Source organism: Hemicordylus capensis, chromosome 12, assembly GCF_027244095.1.
Source record: "Hemicordylus capensis ecotype Gifberg chromosome 12, rHemCap1.1.pri, whole genome shotgun sequence".
NCBI lineage: Eukaryota > Metazoa > Chordata > Lepidosauria > Squamata > Cordylidae > Hemicordylus > Hemicordylus capensis.
In genome coordinates this window covers 6161180-6168006 of record NC_069668.1, presented here as the reverse complement: position 1 = coordinate 6168006, position 6827 = coordinate 6161180, and the positions used below count along the sequence as shown (strand labels likewise).

General features: G+C 47.9%; 1 protein-coding gene across 24 annotated transcripts in view; it reads left to right on the top strand.

Annotated features, from left to right (window-relative positions):
- Positions 1-6827, top strand: part of LOC128336186 (uncharacterized) — a 110464-nt gene that overhangs the window by 3501 nt on the left and 100136 nt on the right. For 22 of the 24 annotated variants that reach the window (XM_053275441.1, XM_053275440.1, XM_053275434.1 and 19 more), the window contains 3 exons: positions 1569-1713; positions 2888-3002; positions 6087-6199. The gene's annotated coding sequence lies outside the window, so the exon portion shown is untranslated. Of the gene's footprint in view, positions 1-1568; positions 1714-2887; positions 3003-6083; positions 6200-6827 lie in introns of all 24 variants that reach the window. The other 2 variants (XM_053275435.1, XM_053275444.1) reach the window with 2 other exon arrangements.

Below are 6827 nucleotides of genomic sequence, written 5' to 3'. Positions count from 1 at the left end.
TGGTAGGGACATAGGAAGAGGCCTTCTACCCAGTCAGATCATTGGTTTATCTAGCTCAGCATTGTCTACACTGACGGGCAGCAGCTTCTCCAGGGTTACAGGCAGGAGTCTCTCTCAGCTCTATCTTGGACATGCTGCCAGGGAGGGAACTTGAAACCTTGTGCATGCAAGCAGGAAGGTGCCCTTCCCATAGTGGCCCCAGGAATATCTTACAGTGTTCACGCATGTAGTCTCCCATTCAAATTCAAACCAGGGGCAGACCCTGCTTAGCAAAGGTGAAAATTCATGCTTGCTACCGCAAGACCTGGATTGTGCACTAAAAGTTCTAGGGTGGGGGGGTATACATTTACGCTCCCCTCTTGAAAACCTTCTAGAGTAGCCCACCATTTGGGGTTGGTCCAGCCCTGGGTACATAGTAAGCTATTGAGTCAGACCCTTGGTCTATCTAGCTCAGTATTGCCTACCCAGACTGGCAGCGGCATCTCCAAGGTTGCAGGCAGCTCTCCTCCAAGGACTGCAGGCTCAATAAATTAATGAGCTGATTAGGAACATAGGAAGCCAATATCAGTTAAATTTTGTGTTAGGAACATAGGCTGCTGCCTTATACTGAGTCAGACCCTCGGTCCATCTAGCTCAGTATTGTCTACCCAGACTGGCAGTGGCTTCTCCATGGTTTCAGGCAGGAATCTCTCTCAGCCCAATCTTGGAGATGCTGCCAGGGAGTGAACTGGGAACCTTCTGCTCTTCCCAGAGCAGCTCTATCCCGTAAGGAGAATATCTTACAGTGCTCACATACAAATATTCAGAGGATGGGTTACTACAATGGCTACTAGTCTTGAATAGGGATATGCATTAACCGGTTCGGAGGTGGCGGGGGGTCTGTCTTTAAGAGCGGGGGAGGGTGCACTTACCTCTCCCTCCGATTTACCCCTGCTGGTGTCTGTGTTTTTCAAAGCCTGTGTGCATCAACATGGGCATGGGCATGTTGCGCGTGCGCAGGCGCATCAGTGACTTCTGGTCATATCCAGAAGACGGGGGGCAGCAGGGAGGTACGCTGCCGCCCCGATGGGCTTTGAAAAAGGCGGACGCCGGTGGGGGGGGGATGATGGCGGGAGGGGTAAGTGTGCCCCTCCCCCGCTCTTAAAGATAAACCCCCGCTTCCTTCGAACCTCCCCGCCACAGTTCCGTGCACATCCCTAGTCTTGAAGGCTAGAGGCTGCCTCCAGGCTCAGAGGCAGGAGGCCTCCAAATCCCAGTTGCAAGGCAAGAACAGCAGGAGAGGGGGCATTCCTTCACCTCTTGCTTGTGGGCTTCCCAGAGGCATCTGGTGGGCCACTGTGGAAAACCGGAGGCTGGACTAGTTAGGCCACCTTGGGCCTGATCCAGCAGGGCTGTGGTTTATATGCTGCTTTTCAACAGATGTTCTTAAAGTAGTGTATAAAGAAAATAGTGTAGGTAATATAGATACATGGAAATATAGGTAAATGGAAAGACTAAACTGGACAGCAACTGAAAACTACAGTGCGTATATAACATACATATGCATTGTTATTTTTTTACTCTTCCAGGTTTTAAAGAGACAAAGCTGCTCTCGCTGCTGAAGTGAAGCCCCAGATAAGGGATTCGGAACAAAGAGAAATGGTCTTTCATCTTCTTGGCCGGGATTTTGTTGAACGACATTTCAGTGATTGTCCTTATCAGCCTCATCTATTAGTAAGTCCGTCACTCATTCAGGGTTTCCTAAGGTTGGGTCCCCAGATGTTGTTGAACTACATCTGGCATTTGGGGGAAGTGCTGTGACTTGGAGAAATGCATCAGGCAGAAGTTGATGGCAGGGGCGTAACAAGGCTGGAGTGGGCCCAGAGACAAAATTTTAAAATGGGCCCCTCACTGATACACACACACACACACACACACACACACACACACACACACACACACTCCACAATATATAATCATGTGACTTGCCTCTGGGGAGCCCCTTGAGGCATGGGGGGCCCCCAGGCAGCCGCCTCCTCTTGCCTAATGGTAGTTACACCCCTGGTTGATGGGGTGCATCTCTAGCAAGTGAGGGGAGCTCAGCTACAATGGCTGGATTGCTGCCTGAGCCCCTGTACTCATCCTTCTCCAGAGGGATGAAGACTGTGTGGATGCATCAAGTCTAATTTGGAAAGCTAGCACAATACCTGGGACTGTACAAAACCTTTGCTTCTTGCACAGTGCAAAAATTAAGCTGACCATTCTAACTTGCCATTTCCACACTCGAACACTGGAAACACCTTAAAGGGTTTTTTAATTGGGGGGTTTAAATAGTTTTTAAACTGATTGTTTTATGGTATTTTAAGATGTTTGTTTTTGTTGTTGCCTGATTTTAACTGTTTTTGTTTTGTTTGTAAACCACCCTGGGCCAAACTGGGAGGGGCGGTATAAGAATTCAATAAATAAATAATAAATAAAGATAAAGGTAAAGTGTGCCATCAAGTCGATTTCGACTCCTGGCGTCCACAGAGCCCTGTGGTTGTCTTGGGTAGAATCCAAGAGGGGTTGACCATTGCCTCCTCCCGTGCAGTACGAGATGATGCCTTTCAGCATCTTCCTATATCGCTGCTGCCCGATATAGTACCAGCAGGGATTTGAATCGGCAACCTCCTGCTTGTTCGTCAAGCATTTCCCCGCTGCTTAACTCCCCGCTTAAACCAAAGGGTTCCCATTTTGTCAAGAGAGAACTATAGTTTTTAATGCTGAGGTAAACTGCATTTCCAGTTTCAAACTTTCCTGGGAAGCACCTTCTCTCAACTAGCAGTTGTTGCTGTGTGGGTGTGTGAGAAATCTTGAATACTGCTCGCATCTATAAAATAGTAAAACAAAAAACACTTTCTGCCCCTAGTCCTCCATAGACATGTGTGAGATTAGCAGGATGAAACTGGAAGAAACGACAAGAGCCTGGCTGCAAAACCAGTGCTTCAAAGCAGCAGGACGCATTCAGTGCCAATTCAGCTTTGGTGAGTTGAGATGTCCTATATGAGTGCAAGTGCACTAGAACTGATCACCAGTAGAACAGCCAGAATTCCATCACTTCCAAATCCAGCTAGTGTCTGGAAATGTACAGTAAGTGTAGGTTCAGATGACCAAACATCCTGGGGTGACCACCAACTTGAGGCTCTCCAGCTGTTGTTGAACTACAACTCCCATCATCCCCAGCCACATGGTTGGGTCCTGATTTGCCACACCACTGCCCTGCGGCTCGCCCAAACCTGAAGCTGTGCTCTTCAGTCATGATTTTAAAACCGCAATTGCAGCACAGATCTGGGTTCAGACTAGCCCCAGTGCTGTAGTTTAACAAAATTACAATTTCGACATCGCAGCTCAGTGACGGAATGAAGGACGTAAAGGGAGGAGGGAACTTAATGGGCTCTCCAAACCGGAAAAAAACATAATCTTCTTCTATGACAAGGAGAAATATTTATATACCACTTTTCAACAAAGTTTCTAAAGTGGTTTACATAGAGAAAGAATAAATGAATAAGATGGTTCCCTGTCCCCAAAGGGCTGACAATCTGAAAAGAATCATGAGATAGACACAACAGCCTCTGGAGGGATGCTGTGCTGGGGATGGATAGGGCCAGTTGCTCTCCCCCTGCTCAATAAAGAGAATCACCACTTTTTAAAGGTGCCTTTTTGCTCAGGTAGCAGGGTTAGTTAAATGATCTGCCCTTGCTTTCTGGCCCAGAAATTCCTTACGGCCATTCCTTATTTCCAGTTACTAGTCCTGATCTTCCATAAAGGCCATGTCTACACTGCCAGTTTTAAAACTGGCTTCACTGCCATGTTGGGACACAGAACATAAGAACAGCCCTGCTGGGTTGGGCCCAAGGCCCATCTAGTCCAGCATCCTGTTTCACACAGTGGCCCACCAGATGCCTCTGAGAAGCCCACAGGCAAGAGGTGTGTGCATGCCCTCTCTCCTGCTGTTACTCCCCTGCAACTGGGACTCAGAGGCGTCATGCCTTTGAGGCTGGAGGTGACCCTCTGACGAGTAGCCCTTGATAGACCTCTCCTCCATGAAGTTATCCAAGCCCCTCTTCAAGACATCCAGGTTGTTGGCTGTCACCACAACTCGTGGCAGAGAATTCCACAAGATACATGATTTCCCACTCTCCATCACTTAGGGCTCCAGGTGAGTTACAATATGCTTATCTTTGCAACTCTCCCGGAGCTGTCAAGCAACTATCTTTGCTGAGCAGGGCTTTTCAACCTGGTTTGCAATAGTTACGGACTTCCTGTTGCTGATTTTTTAATTCTTCTTAATGATTTTATTGTGTGTTTAATTAAAAACAAATGGGCAAATGAAATGAAAAATGGCTGGAGAGAAATCTGTTTGGATTGCAATATCCTTGCCTCGTGAGCTTAGAGGTAATTACCGTTTGTATCAGGAAAAGGCCTGCTGTTTCCAAATCAACCTCGCTTTGTGGGAAACCTGAGAAATATGGTTGTGTATTGCTCTGTCAGAGAGCCAAAAAATTTAAACCATGGCAGCCCACTCTCTCCCCCTCCCACCCAGATTAGTTTGCTTATGAAAAAGACAGCTGTTTGCTTTCATGTTAATAATGGTTGCTGTTCAAAAGAGGCTGGGGGAAATGCTTCAGCAAAGTTTCAAAGAAGAGCAGTTCTGGATTCCTTACACACCCAAAGTTCCACACTTGTCCTCATGGAGAGCTTCAGGTGGGGGTTTGGGGAGATTTACGCCACAGAATAGATCAACACCAGTGTTGTACATTTGGTTTTTGCACCTCCCACGTTTCCAAGCAGGAGGAAGTTCGGGGATTGGCTTCTTTGGAAGGAGAGGACTGGAGCATTATGACGTTCTATGTTTCGAAATATTGGTTTATTTACACATATACAGGCTAGGAGCATAGGAAGCTGCCTTGGGCACAGAAGGAACATAAGAATGTCGTTAGGAACCTTGGAGAGCTGGTCTTGTGGTAGCAAGCATGAATTGTCCCCTTTGCTAAGTAGAGTCTGCCCTGGTTTGTATGTGAATGGGAGACTGCATGTGTGAACATTGTAAGTTATGCCCCTGAGGGGATGGGGCACAGAGCATCTGCCTGCTTACATGAAGAAGATTCCAAGTTCCCGCCCTGGCAGCATCTCCAGATAGGGCTGAGAGAGACTCCTGCCTGCAGCCTTAGAGAAACTGCTGCCAGTCAGTGTAGACCAGGGTTTCTTAACCTTGGGCCCCCAGATGTTGTGGGACTACAACTCCCATCATCCTCAGACATGGCCTTTGTGGCTGAGGATGATAGGAGTTGTAGTCCAACAACATCTGGGGGCACAAGGTTAAGAAACCCAAGTGTAGACAGTACTGAGCTAGAGAAACCAATGGTCTGACTCGGTAGAAGGCATCTTCCTATGTTCCTTTGCCTATACAAAATCAGACCCTTAGTCCATCTAGCTCAGTATTGTCTACACGAGGGATTCTCAGTGTTGGGTCCCCAGATGTTATTGGACTTCAACTCCCATAATCCCTAACCAAAGGCCACTGCTGCTGGGGATTATGGGAGTTGAAGTCCAGTAACATCTGGGGACCCAGTGTTGAGCATCCCTGGTCTACACTGACTGGCAGCGGCTTCTCCAGGGTAGCAGGCAGGAGTCTCTTCCTGCACTACCTGGAGATGCTGCCAGAGAGTGAACCCGGGCCCCCTTCTGCATGCCAAGCCAATGTTCTGCCGCTGAGCAACAGCAAGCTGAGCAGGGCAGAAGAGACAGGCATCTTGGAACCCCCCATGGCTTTTCCTTGCAAGCCATCTGCAAAAACCTAGACCCTTGCCTCCTTTGCGGGACATATTCAAAACAACCAAGCTAGTCTCTTGAGCTTGGACTCGCATCAACCAGCTGGTCTCACGTCAACCAGCTGACGTGTGCCACAGATCCCTGTAACTTGTAGCCAACAGCCATTAAGGCTATTAGGATGGCACCTTCATCTATTTCTAGAAGCATCAACTGCCCGCTAGCAAGCCATCCGATTGTGCAGTAGCAGGTCGGGGCAATAGCATTCCCATCCAGAAGTGTCCCTTTCTACAAAGCAGATGCCAACACCACTGCACTGGCTTCTGAGATGGCTGGTTTTCTTGACGACGCCTACCATGTTGTAACAGCAGAGTTGGAGTTGCTGATGGCCACCCGTGAAGCCCAGCGCAAGGTAGTGATGAATATTTATATGATGAATATTTATATACAAAAGTTCCCAAAGTAAGATAGAAACCAGCCACAGTCACTGGAGGGATGCTGTGCTGGGGATGGAGAGGGCCAGTTGCTCTCCCCCTGCTCAGTAAAGAGAATGGCCACTTTTAAAAGGTGCCTCTTTGCTCAGTTAGCAGGAGACTCTCCCGTTTTGCTGACAACATTGCGGTTAATGTTTGTTAGGTACTAAGCAAAAAGACCGCAATTGTGACTAGCGGGGTATGTTAACCCCTGCTAACTAAGCAAAGAGGCATCTTTGAAAATGGTGATTCTCTTTATATTTAGCGGGAAGAGAGCAACTGGCCCTCTCCACCCCCAGCACAGTCCCTCCAGTGGCTGTTGCTGGTGTCTATCTTATGTTTCTTTTTGGACTGTGAGCCCTTTGGGGACAGGGAACCATCTTCTTGATGTATTATTTATTTTTCTATGTAAACCGCTTTGAGAACTTTGGTGGACAAGCGGTATATAAATAAATACTGTAGTAGTAGTAGTAGTATATGTGGAGGGAGGGGCTTGTATATCGCAAGGGATGCACTGTGCCCCCCATAGGATCCTTGCCATTGAGGATCAGGCCATCCACTGTCAAA